Source organism: Syngnathoides biaculeatus, chromosome 2 (genome assembly GCF_019802595.1).
Source record: "Syngnathoides biaculeatus isolate LvHL_M chromosome 2, ASM1980259v1, whole genome shotgun sequence".
Taxonomy (NCBI): domain Eukaryota; kingdom Metazoa; phylum Chordata; class Actinopteri; order Syngnathiformes; family Syngnathidae; genus Syngnathoides; species Syngnathoides biaculeatus.
Genome location: NC_084641.1, coordinates 26,612,203 through 26,629,546, shown reverse-complemented (window position 1 = coordinate 26,629,546; position 17,344 = coordinate 26,612,203). Strand labels below are relative to the sequence as shown.

The window sequence follows — 17,344 nt, the reverse complement described above, 5'->3', positions numbered from 1 at the left end:
TGCATATTACCAAGGGCCCGATTTCCGTGACATGTTAACTTTTCCCAAAATACACTGTGAAGCCGTATCATCATAACATTGCAAAAAACTAAGCATTTTTGTCATAAAAACATGAAATTTTAAGTCAATCAGTTAGATATATTTTTGCAAATAAGGACTCGCAAAGGGGAAAATACAAGCTAAACACATCGTTCATTTGTTGTCTGTGCGACGTCCTACTTCAGACAGAAAATCTAAAATTGTTTCCTCACATTTAAAAATCAAATTCAATTTGCAGAGTTCTGGATTATGAAATACATCAAAACTTTCACAGAACATGTATTTTCTTGCTTATCCACTGATGAAGTTTGGGAAAATATTGACATCGCGAAAAACCGTCAGCCTATAAAGGTGAAGCAGAGTGTGAACGGTGAACAACAACAACCATAAACAAAACTTTGTTCAAGTGAATTAATATCATCAGAAAATAAAAAACCCTTTACATACAAACTTTAACAGTGTCAAAGTAAATCTTTATAACGTACCCGTGGAATGTTTTCTCACAGCCACGAAACTGGCGATTAACGCAGTTTATTGCTGTCAACTGCACGGGCGACATGGTTATTTTGGGAGTATCAAGATGGCGGATGGCGACTTCAGTGTTGTTGGCCAATGAGCCTTCCACTCTTTTTTATTTTTTTTAGATCAGTGGAGCCTATCCCAGCTGTCGACGGGCAGGAGGCGGGGTACACCCGATACTGGTCGCCAGCCAATCACAGGGCTCATAGAGACAAACAGGCGCACTCGCAATCACACCTAGGGGCAATTTAGAGTGTCCAATTAATGTTGCATGTTTTGGGGATGTGGGAGGAAACTGGAGTGCCCACCCGGAGAAAACCCACGCAGGCACGGGGAGAACATGCAAACTCAACACAGGCGGGTCCGGGATTGAACCCGGGACCTCAGAACTGTGAGGCCAACGCTTTCCAGCTGAGGCTATGTGCCACCCAAGTATGAACATAAGAAGCTAGTCACAACTTTGTGGCCAAATTGGGATTGTACCCGAAATCACGAAAGACTCAAATGCAAATAAAGTACTGCTGGTCAATCATTCATCAAATCTTATGACATTACACTTCTTCGGCTCCAACAAAATTTTCCCCAGTCTCAATAAATTTGTGTTCTATGTTGAAAACCGCTTTGTCATCAACAACGTGACAGACTTTTTATCGCAAGGTCTTAGCTGCTGTTCTTTGCAATAAAAAAATGACTCATTTGCTCGACGTCTTTCCGGCCTTGCAACTCATTTTGCTCCTCTTTTTTTTCTACTTTCTATTCAAGTCATAGTGCAAAGTGGAAAGTCATTGAAATATAACCATGTAATGATGAATTATCATACAACCGCCATGTATAATGTATAAAAACTCTATTGAAATACACGTTTGTAGCTTTAAGATGGAGAGAAATTAATTAGAATGAATTGTAAGTGCGGCAATAATACAGGTATAAGCAAGTTCCATTTGAATGATAATTGCAAATTGAGAGGTATAAATGTCACATACAGTATATTAATAGAATAATATAGAATGTGTAGCGGCACGGCGGGCGACTCGTTAGAGCATCTGTCTCACAGATCTGAAGACCGGGGTTCAAATCCCGGCCTGTATTATCCATCCATTTTCTTCGCCACTTATCCTTATGAGGGTCGCGGGGAGTTCTGGAGCCTATCCCAGCTGTCGACGGGCAGGAGGCGGGCTTACACCCTGAACTGGTCGCCAGCCAATCGCAGGGCACATTGAGACAACCAGTCGTACTCACAATCACACCTCGGGGCAATTTAGAGTATCCAATTAATGTTGCATGTTTTTGGAATATGGGAGGAAACCTCACAGTTTGGAGGACTGGGGTTCATATCCTGGGCCTGACTGTGTGACGTTTGCATGTTCTCCCCGTGCCTGCGTGGGTTTTCTCCGGGGACTCCTGTTTCCCCCCACATCCCAAAAACATGCATTAATTGGACATTCTAAATTGCCCATAGGTGTGATTGTGAGTGCGACTGCTGTCTATCTTCATGTGCCCTGCGATTGGCTGGCAACCAGTTCAGGGTCTGATGATAGCTGGGATAGGCCCTACCACTTCTTGTGAGGATAAGTGGCTCAGAAAATGAATGGATGGATAGTTCAGTTCAGGCGGCATGGTGGCCGACCGGGTAGCAAACCCCCGCCCCAGAGTTCTGAAGACCGGGGTTCAAGGCCGGCCTCATCTCTGTGGCGTTTGCATGTTCTCCCCATGCCTGTGTGGGTTTTCTCTGGGTACTCCGGTTTCTCCCACATCCCATAAACACACACAGCATGTTAATTGAAGAGTCAGAATTGCCCGTGGGGGTAAATGGGAGTGCTAACGGTTATTTGTTTATATGTGCCCTGCAATTGGCCGGCGACCAGTTCAGGGGGTGCACCGCCCTCGAAGATCGCTCGGCTAGGCTCCAGCACGAGTGAGGATAAGTTTGATGAAAAATGAATGAATGAATGAATCATTTTTCTCCATAACAAATGAGGTTCCCATTGTTTTGACGTTTTAGTTTAAGATTAAACAATACATATATTTCCATGTTCGTATTGCTCTTGAACTGACTGATGCCCATTTCTGTTCTGTAGCTTCTGAGCACAATAAATTTGTGCTTTCCGCTGTTAATTCCCGCGGGGGGAGTTGAACGCATCACTCGGCGCATTGTCTGGAAACGGGCGAGAAGGGCTTGAGGTGATGCGATTCCAAATTACAGTACTGCGCATACGGGAGTACACCTTGCTCCTCTTTTTTTACTCAATTGTTTATATTATTGAATTTCATTCTCATTTAATTGAAATGTAATTGTATCAAAGATGGAACACATGTCATAACCTAACCCTAACCTTAAAACAAAAGTTGATAAAAAGATATACACATGTATATACGTTCGCTGTGTTCGTCTTTCTGAGACGTCCATAGCGAACATGAACGCTCGGCGATAAGTTGTCGAATGGCACATGTTGAAGAAGCATGGATGGGGATGTTACAGACTGGTCGGAGGTTTACAAAATATACGCGCATGCGCATTAATCACAAGGAGACTTTTCAGCACCGGGAGCGCTCCGACCGTGACACCGGAATTCTCTGTTTTTTTTTAAAATGTTACTTCTTTTTTTTTTTTTTTGGCGCAGACTAATTTTATTCGGGTGGTTTCCTTTCCTTCATCACGCTGCTTATCGACTGCTTTGTTTCACTGACGGCCTGTCACGCACTCGCAACTAATCCGTATTCGACTGGGGTGAAAGATCCCGCCCGGCCACCAGATGTTTCCTGCTTCCACCAGTGGTGTACTTTGCCCAGTGTCACCATTTTGAGAATTCCCTGTTTGATTCCCACAATTTACTATATATGTGATGTCACGTGACTAAGAAAGAATAACTGGATTGGCTGGGTGTTGGGTTCTGACATCCTTTGCTAATGTCTGTGAACTGAAGTAACCCTGCCTGTTTTACACTGAATTTAGACTTTGAATTTCAGACAGCGAATTTTAGCCAGTTGAATCTCAGGAGACTGAAAATATTGCATTTGAATTTTGAAGCTGATTTTTTTTTTTATATGCCGAATTTGTTAACATCCATCCATCCATTTTCTTTTGCCGCTTAACCTCACCAGGGTCTCGGGGAGTGCCGGAGCCTATCCTAGCTGTCATCGTGCAGGAGGCAGGGTACACCCTGAACTGGTTGCCAGCCAATCACAGGGCATATGGAGACAAACAGCCCCACTCACAATCCCACCTAGGGGCAATTTAAAGTGTCGAGTGTAGAATGTCGCGTGTTTTTGGGATGTGCGAGGGAACCGGAGTGCCCGGAGAAAGCTCACGCAGGCACGGGCATAACATGCAAACTCCACACAGGGAGGGCCGGGATCAAACCCGGGTTCTCAGAACTGTGAGGCCAACACTTTACCAGCTTCTCCACCACACCGCCAATGTGTTAACATTGAAAAGTTAAACTAAAATACAGCTATTTAAAATGTGATCTAAATAAAAATATGAATTTTAAAATGTAGTCAAAATATGTATTCAAAAATACACCACAAACTTTTCAGTGGCGTTTTTAATTCAAATCCTAATGGCACATATTTACTTCCATCCTCAACAGCCACTCTTATCAGGTGTCTCCTCTTCATTTTTTGAGTCTGTATCAAAAGTAATAGGGACAACCGTAACAGAATGCAGAGTTTGAAAATATGTCAAATATTGGGATTTTATTTGTATTCACTATATGGGTGCTGCACCACTAAAAATGGCTGCTAACGATGTTGCAAAAAAAAAAAAAAACCCAAAAAGTTACCACTCATTTCCATGATAATGAATCTTTACGAGGAAGGGGACAGAATTACATTTTCCGAGCATAGTCACGTTTTTGATTGAACTTGATCCCATTGGTTGCCCAGCAACGAGCGCATCCATTTGCAGCATTTGCTCACCACCAATGCATCCACTGAGAGGACTCTTCAAAGAAATCCAGACACCCCCCCGCCCCCCTCTAAACACACACACGGAGCGTGCGCCATGTGGACGTGATTGACAAGGCTTTGGGCGACGCCCTCTTCTTCCGATCTGTTCGGTGATTGGTTATGAAAGTATGTATTTGGGCTCCATCCAAGTGATTGAAACAACCTAAATGTGTCCAAAAAAAAAAAAAATACTACTAATAAAATGAACTATTTGTTCACGTTTCTACTTGGGGATATAGCCTTTAAAACGATGCTTGTCAAATTAAATTTACACTAAAAAGAAAGGGCGATAATTATTCTTATTATATTCTTATTATAATACAAATTGGTTGCGTCAGTTCGCTCTTGCAGCCCGGTTGCGCGGTCCATTGTGACGGAAGCAAGCGCGGGGCCATCCTCCCACGTCGCGCCTGTGCTGTGGAGCTCCCTCTTGCTGCGTGCATCGTGATCGGTGCTGCAGAGTCTTGCGGAGGACGCGGGGGTCACCTTCTGTCACCGCGAGGGGAAATACTGCTTCCTTTCCAGACCAGGCTCGGCCCGGACTCGGTGCACCCTCGGCAAGCTGCGTTTATCCGGTAAGACGGCGGGTCACACTTTTTGCGTCGTTTTTGATCAGCGCGAAACAGCATCCTCGCGCGAGGCTGAAGCTTGGGTAGAGGAATCTCATCCTCATCGGGCTGCGGCCATCATGCACTTTCAATGGGAACGCCGTAGCTCACAAATTATGCACGCTTGATCGTCCGCGGTGTTGTTTTCAAGAGAAGCAGCTTGCGTCACGTCGCCTTTTTGTTGTCGTTTTAGCGTGCACGCCATTTACATCACCTCCCTTTTTCAACTAAATACATTTTTTCTTTATTTGTATTGATGTGTTCGCAAACTGCAATGTGTATTTGATGTATTTTTTTGCAAAAAAAAAAAAACAAAAAAAAACAGAGTGAGTCTCAATATTTGGCAACACGTCCTATGCCTCAAAGGCAATTAGAACCATGTTGTTGTAGTAGAAGACGATGGTGGCCATGTCTGCAAAGGAAGGACATATTTGTATTCAATTTATTTTCATTTCCAGGCACAATATCAAACCAATCAAAGGACAAGCATCTTAATAGGTGTTTAATAGCGGTGCAAAATCGCTACCTGTTAAGTTTTTTTTTTTTTTGTGGGTGTATTTTTATGAGGTCAGGAATATAAATGAGAGCGCGCCTCTGTGCCGTTATGTAATTGCTTCTCTGCTCAGCAAGGAGTCATCTCTCCCGTCATTGTTTTTTTTTTTTTTTTGCCTCTGCGTGGCGAACAAACAACATCGCACGGGCGCATCCTGAATGTTAACATTTACGCGTTTGTTACATGCGTTGTTTTAAGGGCTGCTTAACACGTTGTCCAAAGGGAAATGCCGCAGCTCACAAATAACACCGCCCGAGCCTTGCATCAGATATACCCCCCCCCCCCAATAAGGAGCACATGGAACCCTGAAGGGCACTTGTGGGTGCAGTTTTCAATCGAGATCGGTCGTTTATCAAAGGGTGACGCAGTAGGTGACCGGCAGGTCAAACAATCTGGAACTGTCCGACGTCCTGAATGCGTGGGTGGGTGGCTGCCAGGAGCCAAGGTGCCCCCCAAGAAAGACAAGATAAGGCCAAGATCGTACCATCGGGGTGGGGGTGGGGGTAATTCTGTTTCATTGGACAGGAAAAAATTATTAAGAAGTTGTCCTCTATCTATCTATCTATCTATCTATCTATCTATCTATCTATCTATCTTCTATCTATCTATCTATCTATCTATCTATCTATCTATCTATCTATCTATCTATCTATCTATCTATCTATATCTATCTATCTATCTATCTATCTATCTATCTATCTATCTATCTCTTCGTCCATCCGTCCAATCTATCTATCTATGGAAGTAAATTAGTGCCACCAGGATTTTAATTTTGAAACGAAAAGTGATCACATTTTCAATAATTGCTCCAACCCGCTGTCTGAATTTTAACTGGCTACAATGTCATGTCATTATCCAAGGCGCTTATCCTCACAAGTATCTATCTATCTATGGAAGTAAATTTGTGCCACCAGGATTTTAATTTGAAATGAAAAGCGATCACATCTTCAATAGTTGCTACAATCAATATCATGTCATTACTCAAGGCACTTATCCTCACAAGGGTTGCGGGAAAGCCGGAGCCATTCCCAGCTCGCTTCGGGCGCAAAGCGGGCTACACCCCGAACTGGTCCCCGGTCAGTCGCAGGGCAGATATCGACACCATCACTGAGCGGGAATCGATCCCACGTTGCTCACACCAAAGGCAGGCGTGTGTCCCACTACACCAGCAGTGACTCTTCTGGCTACAATTCGCTGTCTAAAATTCACCGTCTGTGCCACCAGGCAGGGTGCAGGTCAGAACCCAACAGCCAGCCAATCCAGTAACGCTTTCTTAGTATGTGATGTCACGTGACTAAGAAAGCCTAACTGTGATTGGCTGGCTGTTCGGTTGTTGAAAATGTGATCGCTTTGCATTTCAAATTCAAACCTGTTTTCTGTGGCATTTCTAATTCAAATCCTGGTGGCACGAATTTACTTCCATAAATAACTATTTTAGCAGGAGTGTTTGAAGTTACAGTATTTTAGTTGGTTTTTTTTTTGGTTTTTTTTTTTTTAATCTTGGGAGGACTCTCGAATGCCGGATTGATGATGTATCCCGGGGGAATATGTTTTTTCATCGTGACCTTTAAGTCGTTGTCACATCACTTGTGTGGGCCACAGAGGACAATGTGAGAACTTGTTTTTTTTTTTTTTCATCTTACATCCCCAAATCCCCTGCGATACGAAGAGTTGGTGAGTGCAGCGCGACGGTTGGAGGTGGAGATAGCGGTGTCTGACAGGGTGTGAGGAAAAGGGTGACGTGCAAACAGAGAGCACACATGGGGGAAAATGCTATCCCGTGTCAAGGAAGCGGAGAGGATACTTTGCATCAGCTGTGCTTTTACTCTAAATCCACCCAATCCATCCATTTTCTTTGCTGCTTATCCTCACAAGGGATGCGGGGCGTGCTGGAGCCTAGCCCAGCTGTCAACGGGCAGGAGGCGGGGTACACCCTGAACTGAACCGAGACAGACAATAGTCGCACTCACAATCACACCTTGGGGCAATTTATCCATCCATCCATCTTCTCTGACGCTTATCTTCATACAGGTTCCGGGGCATGCTGGAGCCTATCCCAGCTGTCAACAGGCAGGAAGCAGGGTACACCCTGAACGGCACACTCACACCTAGGGGCAATTTATAGTGTCCAATTAATGTTGCATGTTTTCGGGATGTGGGAGGAAACCGGAGTGCCCGGTTTAAACCCACACAGGCACGGGGAGAACACGCAAACTCCACACGGGCGGGGCCGGGATCGAACCCGGGACCTCAGAACTGTGAGGCCAACGCTTTACCAGCTGCCCCACCGTGCTGCGTACTCTAAATCATTGTAAAAACAAAGTTGCATGTGAATTTGCTCATCATGCATTTTTTGTTGATGTGCAGCTGTTTGATTTATTTCTTACTGTCCAACGATGGAAATAATCTTGGAGAAATAATTTTGTGCAGTTGGACATTTGAGGTTCAATTCCTTGTTTGTTACTAAGATGCAAAAGAGTTGAGAATGTGCTTGTTTTTCGACACCGTTCGGCATCCCTGTGGGAATATTGTGTCGTTACATGGATAATAACCTGCAGAATGAAGTTTTAACATGTTTTCTGCCAGAATCGGTAGATGTGGCTCACAGTTGTCGCGCATATCTCCAGATGAGTCAGATTCATTGCAGTCATCATTTACTCTCCCTTATTTTCAGCACATGGCTACGTCGATGTCCTCATTATCCCTATAGGAATGCAAAAAATAGAACACAGAAGCCACTGAACTCATTAAAGTATCATTTGCATGCCTCACGCATGGAATGCAAATAAAAGATAGGAGCATGCAAAAGGACGCTGATACTACTTCTCCATCTCAAAATATCCTTCCCGGTGTTGTCGCAATCTGCGAAATGTTACCTACCCCATCTCTAAAAGGTGCTTCCCAACCATCTGAAACTAAAATATGTGTGACTCACAATGATATAAAACTGAAACGCAGATGAGGATTGAGTGTGTTTGCCAAGTAGTTCTCAAATGTATCAGTCATGATAATGTTGCAGTCCACATTTGAAAAGATTTTACTACCCACGCTGCTCTTGTTTGCGAATAATGTTGCATTGAAGCTATTAAAGTCCAGTTTTTAGGGCACGTTCGAAATGGCACCGTTGTTTTGACGTTGACTTGGAGAAAACCCTTTGGGAAGTTTGCCTTGCTAACTCAAAGTTTGGTGCCAATTCGAGAAGGGGTTCCCCTAACAGCAGACGAAATGAAAACATCAAGGAAATATGTTGAGAAATAATCACGTTGTACTGCTTTGCACTCATTTGAAGGCGTTTTTTTTTTTTTTTTTTGGACCAGATTTGATGCAAACGTCACAAAAACCTTTTCCCCCCAAAAAACTTTTTTTTTTCCCTCATGAGGTGAAAAGCTCAATCGCTCTGCAAACTCATCATCCATCTGGGCACACTATAAAATCTTGTCACATTGCTACTTTAACAATGATAGTTTAGTGTGATTTAAAGGTATTACTTTATATGTCTATCCATTCATCCATTTTCTGAGATGCTCATCCTCACAAGGGAGTGCTGGAGCCTATCGCAGCTGTCAGCGGGCAGGAGGCGGGGTGCACCCTGAACTGGTTGCCAGCCGATCGCAGGGCACACAGAGACAAACAGCTGCCCTCACGATCACACCTTGGGGCAATTTAGAGTGTCCAATTAATGTCGCATGTTTTTGGGATGTGGGAGGAAACCGGAACGCCCGGAGGAAACCCACTCAGGGACGGGGAGAACATGCAAAATACACACAGACGGGGCCGGGATTGAACCTAGGACCTCAGAAATGCGAGGCCAATGCTTTCGAGCTGAGCCACTGTGTAAACATTTTCAGAAAATCGTTCCAGGTAAAAATCTTGTCACAACTTTGTGGCCAAATTGGGATTATGCCCAAAATCACGTAGTCAGAAGTGTTTGAAGACTGATGACGTCCAGTTAATCAGTATTTCGTTTTGAAAACGAGTACCTGTCAAGAAGTTCAATGGAAAAATGAAATCTAACATAACTGCTGCTTGCTGTAATCAATGGCGGCATATTTTTTGTTTCTTCAGTTTAGAGCGTTGGCCTCACAGTCAACTCATGACTCAGAGTTCACAGTTATTAAATTCGCACCTTTTTTACCTCGATTCATGAAATTTGACATCTCCATTTGGTTCACAAGCAATTCCAACCCACCCATCAATTTTTCATACCGCCTGTTTTCATTTTCATGAGCTGACTTTGGGAGAGAGGTGGGGTACACCCTGGATTGGTCGCCAATTAATAGCAAGCATAATCCGTCCCTCTAACACACAGGTGTCAAACTCAAGGTCTGGGGGACAGATCCGGGCCGTCACATAACTTTACGTGGCCCGCGAACCAAATCACATGTGTCAACGTCCATGATTCTTGTTAAAATCTGTACCAAAACCTCAAATTGTCATATCATAAATGATAGTGGTGAGATGTTGCAAGCATTTTTTTGTTTGTTTCTAAACATGAATAAAACTTGATTTCTAATTCCAAAACATCCATCCATCCATTTTCTGAGCTGCTTATCCTATTCCAACACTAGTTTATACATTTTATGTGCGAATATGATGAGCCGGGCGGCACGGTGACTCAGCTGGTGAAGCGTTGGCCTCACAGTTCTGAGGACCCGGGTTCGATCCCGACCCCGCCTGTGCGTGGAGTTTGCATGGTCTCCCCGTGCCTGCGTGGGTTTTCTCCGGGCACTTCGGTTTCCTCCCACATCCCGAAAACATGCAACATGAATTGGACACGCTAAATTGCCCGTAGGTGTGATTGTGAGTGCGGATGTTTGTCTCGATGTCCCCTGAGATTGGCTGGCAACCAGTTCAGGGTGTACGTTGACAGCTGGGATAGGCTCCAGCACTCCCTGCGACCCTCGTGAGGATAGGTTGCAAAGAAAATGGATGGTTGGATCGATGGATGATGAGGCGATTAAAGAATTTTATGATTTCACAGTCATAATGGCCCTCTGAGGGTAACCATAACTACAATGTGGCCTGGAACAAAAATGAGTTTGACACCCCTGCTCAAAAATAATTCATAAAAAATAAAAAAAAATGTAAAAAAGGATGAGAACAAGGTGCATTCCATTTGACCGCTAAATCGAAATGCTGATTTCTGCGACATTTGCATGAAAACAATGCTTCAAGGCAACCAAACAAAATGCAACAAGATTTGAAAGGTCATCTTGGATTATATTGTCGCATGAACAAAATGTGGAGCTTTGTCCATCCATTTTTAGTTCATAAAGTGATCTGTAATGTGTCCACCTCCCCCACACTGCACTCTTCTCCAATATGCATCGCCGCCTTTGAGCAGCGCGCTAAAATTCGCAAGATCGGAAGTCAGCGCAGCAATCGGCAGCCGAATGACAAGAACGCGGCGGACAGCTGATGCGTTTGAAGAGCCGTTCTTCACAAACTGTGCTTTCTCCTCAAGCTCCGTCCACCTGTGTCAACATCGGCGTACCGCTCTGTCCCTCCACAGTTCAGTCTTTCATCAGCCGCCATCACGCTGAGTCTGTTTCCCCCGTCGCCTCTCGCCTCCTCCGCGCTGTCACTGGGAGGCTGGTGGCAAAAGCCCGGATTGTTACGTAACCACTGCAGCAACGTGCAGGGACGCTGGGTGCAATCAGAACGCCGTACAATAGTGAGCGGATAGTTAGTCCTATTGATGATGTAACAAAGGGTGGCTGAGGAAGGTGGTGGGAATGTTCGATGCCATCCATCCATCCCTCCATTTTCTTTGCTGCTTATCCTCACGGGGGTCGCGGGGAGTGCCGGAGCCTATCCCAGCTGTCAATGGGCAGGAGGCGGGGTACACCCTGAACTGGTTGCCAGCCAATCGCGGGGCACATCGAGACAAACAGTCGCACTCACAATCACACCTAGGGGCTCCACGTGCCTGCGTGGGTTTTCTCCAGGCAGTCCGGTTTACTCCCACATCCCAAATACATGCACCGTTAACTGGACACTCTAAATTGCACCTAGGTGTGATTTTGGGTGCATCTCTTTGTCTCTATGTGCCCTTCGATTGGCTGGGAACCAGTTCAGGGTGTACCCCGCCTCCTGCCCGTTGACAGCTGGGATGGGCTCCGGCAGTCCTGCGACCCTCGTGAGGATAATCAGCTAAGAAAATGGAGGGATGAATGGATAATGTATCTTTGTTCTTGTATTTATGCCAGTGAGGCATCATGACAGAAAAAAGGCCTTCTATAAGATGGCTGTAAGTACTTAGAGTAATTTATGTATCTACTTTTTGTGACGTTTTTGTTTGTTGGTGAGAATTTTTTATTGTAAAATATGATTCACTGCTCCGGTCAGATCATGTATTCTATTCATCAATCCACTTTCTTTGCTGCTTATCCTCATGAGGGTCGCGGGGGAGTGCTGAAGCCTATCCCAGCTGTCAACGGGCAAGAGGCGGGGTACACCCTGAACTGGTTGCCGGCCAATCGCAGGGCACATCGAGACGAACAGCCGCACTCACAATCACACCTCGGGGCAATTTAGAGGGTCCAATTAATGTTGCATATTTTCGGGAAGTGGGAGGAAACCGGAGTGCCCAGAGAAAACCCACATAGGCACGGGGAGAACATGTAAACTCCGCGCAATTTACCAGCTGAGGCACCGTGACGCCTGTTCGATGCCAATTGTGCCATTATGTCCATCCATCTCCACGCGTATGCATGTCTCACTGAGAAGGTTATATTACAATCATACTGACATCATTTGACGACCATATTCCTTTTCATTGCTTTCCCTTTTTTGATACGAGTTGTTGTTGTCCTGTGGATTGGGGAATTCTACATATTGTAGACGTGACTGTTGATTATACTCTCAAAGCAGTAAATGCAAAATTGTGTGCCCTGCTTGACTGCAGCTAGCAGAGGTATTGTACATTAAGTCTCAACTGCTTTCCGGTTAAAGAACAACACAATGTTGATTATAGAAACAGATCCCAAAAACATACATTAATTGGGGGCTCTAAATTGCCCCTAGGTGTGATTGTGAGTGCGGCTGGTAGTTTGTCCCTATGTCCCCTGCAATTGCCTAGCAACCACTTCAGGGTGTACCCTACTGCTGCTCAAAGATAGCTGGGATAAGCTCCAGCACTCCTCGTGACCCTCATGAGGACAAGCAGCAAAGAAAATGGATGGATGAATAGAATACATGATCTGACCGGAGCAGTGATTTCCAATGTTTACGGACTCAAGGATCATATTTTATGATGAAAATCTCACACCAACAAACAAAAATGTCACAAAAAGTAGATACATAAATTACTGTGAGTACTTACTGCCATTGTGGGGATAGGCGGCTCAGAAAATGGATGGATGGAGGGATGGAGAACTATAAATTACCATAACTTCTGGTCTATAAATCGCACCTGGTTATAAGCCGCACCCAGTACATTTTTAAAGCAAAAAACATTTTGTACATATATAAGCCGCACCCGTCTATAAGCCGCACGTGCCCACATTGAAACACGAGATATTTCCAAAGAATGACGGTATACAGAAAGATTTTTCAAAGTTTTCATCATATACCTTAGCTTTTCTTTCCAAACAGTGTCTGTGACCAGGCAGTAAGATGCTAGCACAACGCTAACACGGCTGGTTAAAAAAAAACATACCGGTAAAAGTCACTGAGATGCGGCAGCAACACGGTTCAGGCCACCTGCTTTCATTACCTCTAAAAGCTTTTTTCATCTTTTTGCATTGCTCCAGTTTTTCCCGCTGCCATTTCCACCGTCTCACCATCGATTAATTTATGCAACGCCATCTTTATCAGCCAGCTCGATTGCTTTTAAACTTGAAAGTTGCGTCATATGTATTTCTTCTTGCATTTTCCATGATGAGGGTCTCTTCATGCTAATATTAATCACGCACAAAACGCAAAGTTACATTAAACTTGCTTGACACATATATTGCACCCGTCTCACTCTTACGTTTTCTGCTCGAGCGCCCCTAGTGGCCGTTAGAAAAAATACAAAAATTAAGCCCATCATTGCGTAAACTGCAGGGTGAAAAGCCTGTGACAAAAGTCGCGTCTTATAGTCCGGAAATTTCGGTCGTTCATTTTTGGAAGAGTGAGCTCAAAATTTTGCTCAACAAATTATAAACTGAATGAGTTCAGTTTTGAAACGATGAACTAATTATACATATCGATTAATCACTTATTTATGCGTTCACCACCAATTAGTGACCCTTTAATTAAAAAATGGGTGAGTAAGTGTGCGGCATTTACTGTTGACTCAGACAGAAAAAAAATACTACCCATGTACAAGGACGCTTACACGAGAAGGAAAATCCCTCACAAGGCAAAGAATGATGCAGAACCTTGACTGGTGCGACATCGCCAGAGGCATTCATGACGAGGTAGCTCAGTCATCCTTTCCTGTATATTATTCTGGTTCTGAGCCGTGAACCACAACACATGGCGTCTATTTCTCAGGGGGGAAAAAACGGTTTGAAATGAAAGCAACAGCATCAGACATTTTGCTATTGCGGGCTGACAAGCTAAACATGGCTTCTGTGTTAAAGCTAAACACTAGCATATTCAACTAAGAGTACTATGACTCAAGTAAAAATAAAAAGTAGTTCTCCAAATACAGTGAAGAAGATAAGTATTTGAACACCCTTCTATATTGCAAGTTCTCCCGCTTAGAAATCGGGAAGGGGTCTGAAATTTTCATCGTAGTTGCATGTCCACTGTGAGAGACATAATCTAAAAAGAAAAATGCAGAAATCACAATGTATGATTTTTTTTAACAATTTGTGTGATACAGCTGCAAATAAGTATTGGAACACCTGAGAAAACCAATGTTAATATTTGATACAGTAGCTTTTGTTTGCAATCGCAGAGGTCAAACGTTTCCTGTAGTTGTTCACCAGGTTTGCACACACTGCAGGAGGGATTTCGGCCCACTCCTCCACACAGATCTTCTCTAGATCAGACAGGTTTCTGGGCTGTCGCTGAGAAACACAGAGTTTCAGCTCCCTCCAAAGATTTTCTATCGGGTCACAAGTGTCACGGGGAGCGCTGGAGCCTACCCCAGTTGTCAACGGGTAGTAGGCAGGGTACACCCTGAACTGGTTGCCAGCCAATCGCAGGGGACATCGAGACTAACAGCCGCATTCACAATCACACCTAAGGGCAATTTAGAGTGTCCAATTAATGTTGCATGTTTATGGGATGTGGGAGGAAACCAGAGTGCCCGGAGAATACCCACGCAGGCACGGGGAGAACATGCGAACTCCACACATTGACAGTGATTGAACCCAGGACGTCAGAAATGTGAGGCCAACGCTTTCCAGCTGAGCCACCATGGCGCCCTCTTTTGAAATTACATTTTGAAATATTTGGTATCCATCCCTCTCTCAGTCGAAAAGGATCCCGACCCCTGGATTAGACCACGAGTACCTTCACTGCGCCTCCATAAAAACGCAATGACAAAGGACTGAAGTTCGAGTTTTGGATGGATGTGAAGGTCCTTGAATCTCAGTACTTTAACCCTTCTACAGCTACTACTGTTCAAAGAACAGTGTTACCTTTTGAAACTTTGAATGAGTGAGCACACGCAATAATAGCTTAAGTAAAATCTACTGCAATGTTTGCCAAAATTAAACAATAACCTGTTTTTATTGCCATATTAAACCTCATAGGAGTCTCCAGAAATACAGAAACAATAACATGCAGCTATATTGTGTTTCTGGATTTGGCATTGTGGCCCAACCTACTGTTTCTTTCTGTATTTCTGTGGGGGTGTAGCATTAACTCATACAGAAAAAAAAAAAATAGTGCAGTATGTGTAGTTTGGCCACATGGTTGTAAATGGCTACGCCTCTTCTCAAACACTGCCCCCCCCCCCAAAAAAAAAAAAAAAAAACAAAACACCCACATTGCAATCATGAGCATCTCAAGTGGGGTTTCTTTTAGACAGCTACAAATAATACATGAAACATTTAAGGAGGTAGCAATGATAGCAGTTAGAAGTTTTTGCAAGTCATCATCGACATTGTTACTTTGTTGAAATATTGTAAAATTTGCCAGGCTTTGCTCAAACAAATCACTGTGAGGTTTGCTAAAGTGCAAACTGCATATTGAAGTTGTGGTTGACCAACAGCTAACTCTTTGTCATCCTATTAGTTCTTCACATTGCCAATATCCTCAGGTAAGATAGCAGGGAGAGTTTTTCATTCTTTAAATAATAAAACTGTAGTTCTGTACATGCTAATCTTCGGTGGAAATACTGTAAATGCTGCTATGTGGACGGTGATCTGAACGATGGCGAAATCTGCGCCAGGCAGCTCTGTTCCCTGGCAACGAGCGAGAGACGACTCACCTCGGTCCTCCTACTTCTGTGACCACCTCCCCTGGGATTGCCACATTTTCACCTCGCCTCCCTTCATGTCACGTCCCCCGTTAAACCCCCCACCCCACCGACCGCCTCCATGTCAATCAATTCTGCTTGTCACCACCACCAGACGCTGCTGTCTCACCCTGTTTGTCTCTGTCACCCCCGTGTCACGCTGCTTAAACCCATGTCTCAATGAAAAACCTCCCCCTGTCCCGCATCGAGTTGATCCACTTTTAACCCTCGATGGACACCTCGGTGCCTTTCAAACCCCACCCGAGCAGCGCCTGCCACCTGTGCAGATTTTAGCCACATCATAAGAAATATTATCATTCCGCATCTAACTCTCATTTACCATTGTCTAACCAGTCTGAAGGGTTCATGTGCTGGAGGTTAAAATTAGTTCATCTTCGTGAAATCTTCTTACTGTAACGAGCTTATGGGTTTGTTGTGGTTCTTGTAGTGGCTCAGTGTGGACAGTCAAATGTGTGTTCCTTTTAGTTCTGGGTTTAATTAACATTTTCTCTTTGTGCTTGGAGTCCAAAGCTGTGTCCGAAATTGTTCACTCATTTGCTACTCCCAACTTCCCAAGTAGGTTCATAAAGAATTCCAAATGCCATCCATCCATCCATCCAGTTTCTACCGCTTTTCCACGTCGGGTAATGTGGGAAGCAGATTCAACAAGGATAGCCAGATTTCCCTTTCCCCAGCCACTTCTTCGAGCTTTTCCAGACGGATCCTGAGGCGTCCCCAATCCAGCTGAGAGAAATAGTCTCTCCAGCATGTCCTGGGTCATCCCCGGGGTCTCTTTCTGGTGGGACATGCCCGGAACACCTCACCATGGAGGCGTCTGGGAGGCATCCAAATCAGATGCCCCAGCCACCTCATCGGGGTCCTCTCAATGCGGAAGAGTAGCGGCTCGACACTGAGCCCCTCCCCGATGACCGAGCTTCTCACCCTATCTCTAAGGAGAGCCCAGACACCCTGCGGCGGAAACTCATTTCGGCTGCTTGTATCGGGAATGAATCCCAAATTAATGGATGAAACGATGGATCGTTGGGTGGAGATGAGGATGATTATGGTGGCCCTTAAAATGTTTCAACAATCGAGTCCTTTCCTTCCATCAATCATGTCTGACAACACAACATTCTGATTCCAGCGTTTGGGCAAACCTGAATCTTGGATATCAATCGGTTGCGCGAAGTTGAATGAATCACAACATATTTCTTATGAGCTACGTTAGATTGGCCCTGGGTTTTAGAAATTCTGAAACTCTTTCTGGGACCGGTTAGT

At 44.4% G+C, this 17,344-nt stretch overlaps 1 protein-coding gene across 2 annotated transcripts in view; it reads left to right on the top strand.

Moving 5' to 3' along the window:
* Positions 1 to 17,344, top strand: part of LOC133513282 (protein kinase C and casein kinase substrate in neurons protein 1-like) — a 46,242-nt gene that overhangs the window by 6,120 nt on the left and 22,778 nt on the right. Inside the window, exon 1 of one of the 2 annotated variants that reach the window (XM_061843932.1) lies at positions 4,861 to 5,081. The exons of the other annotated variant lie outside the window; for it this stretch is intronic. The gene's annotated coding sequence lies outside the window, so the exon portion shown is untranslated. Of the gene's footprint in view, positions 1 to 4,860; positions 5,082 to 17,344 lie in introns of those variants that run through there. 2 annotated transcript variants of the gene reach the window in all.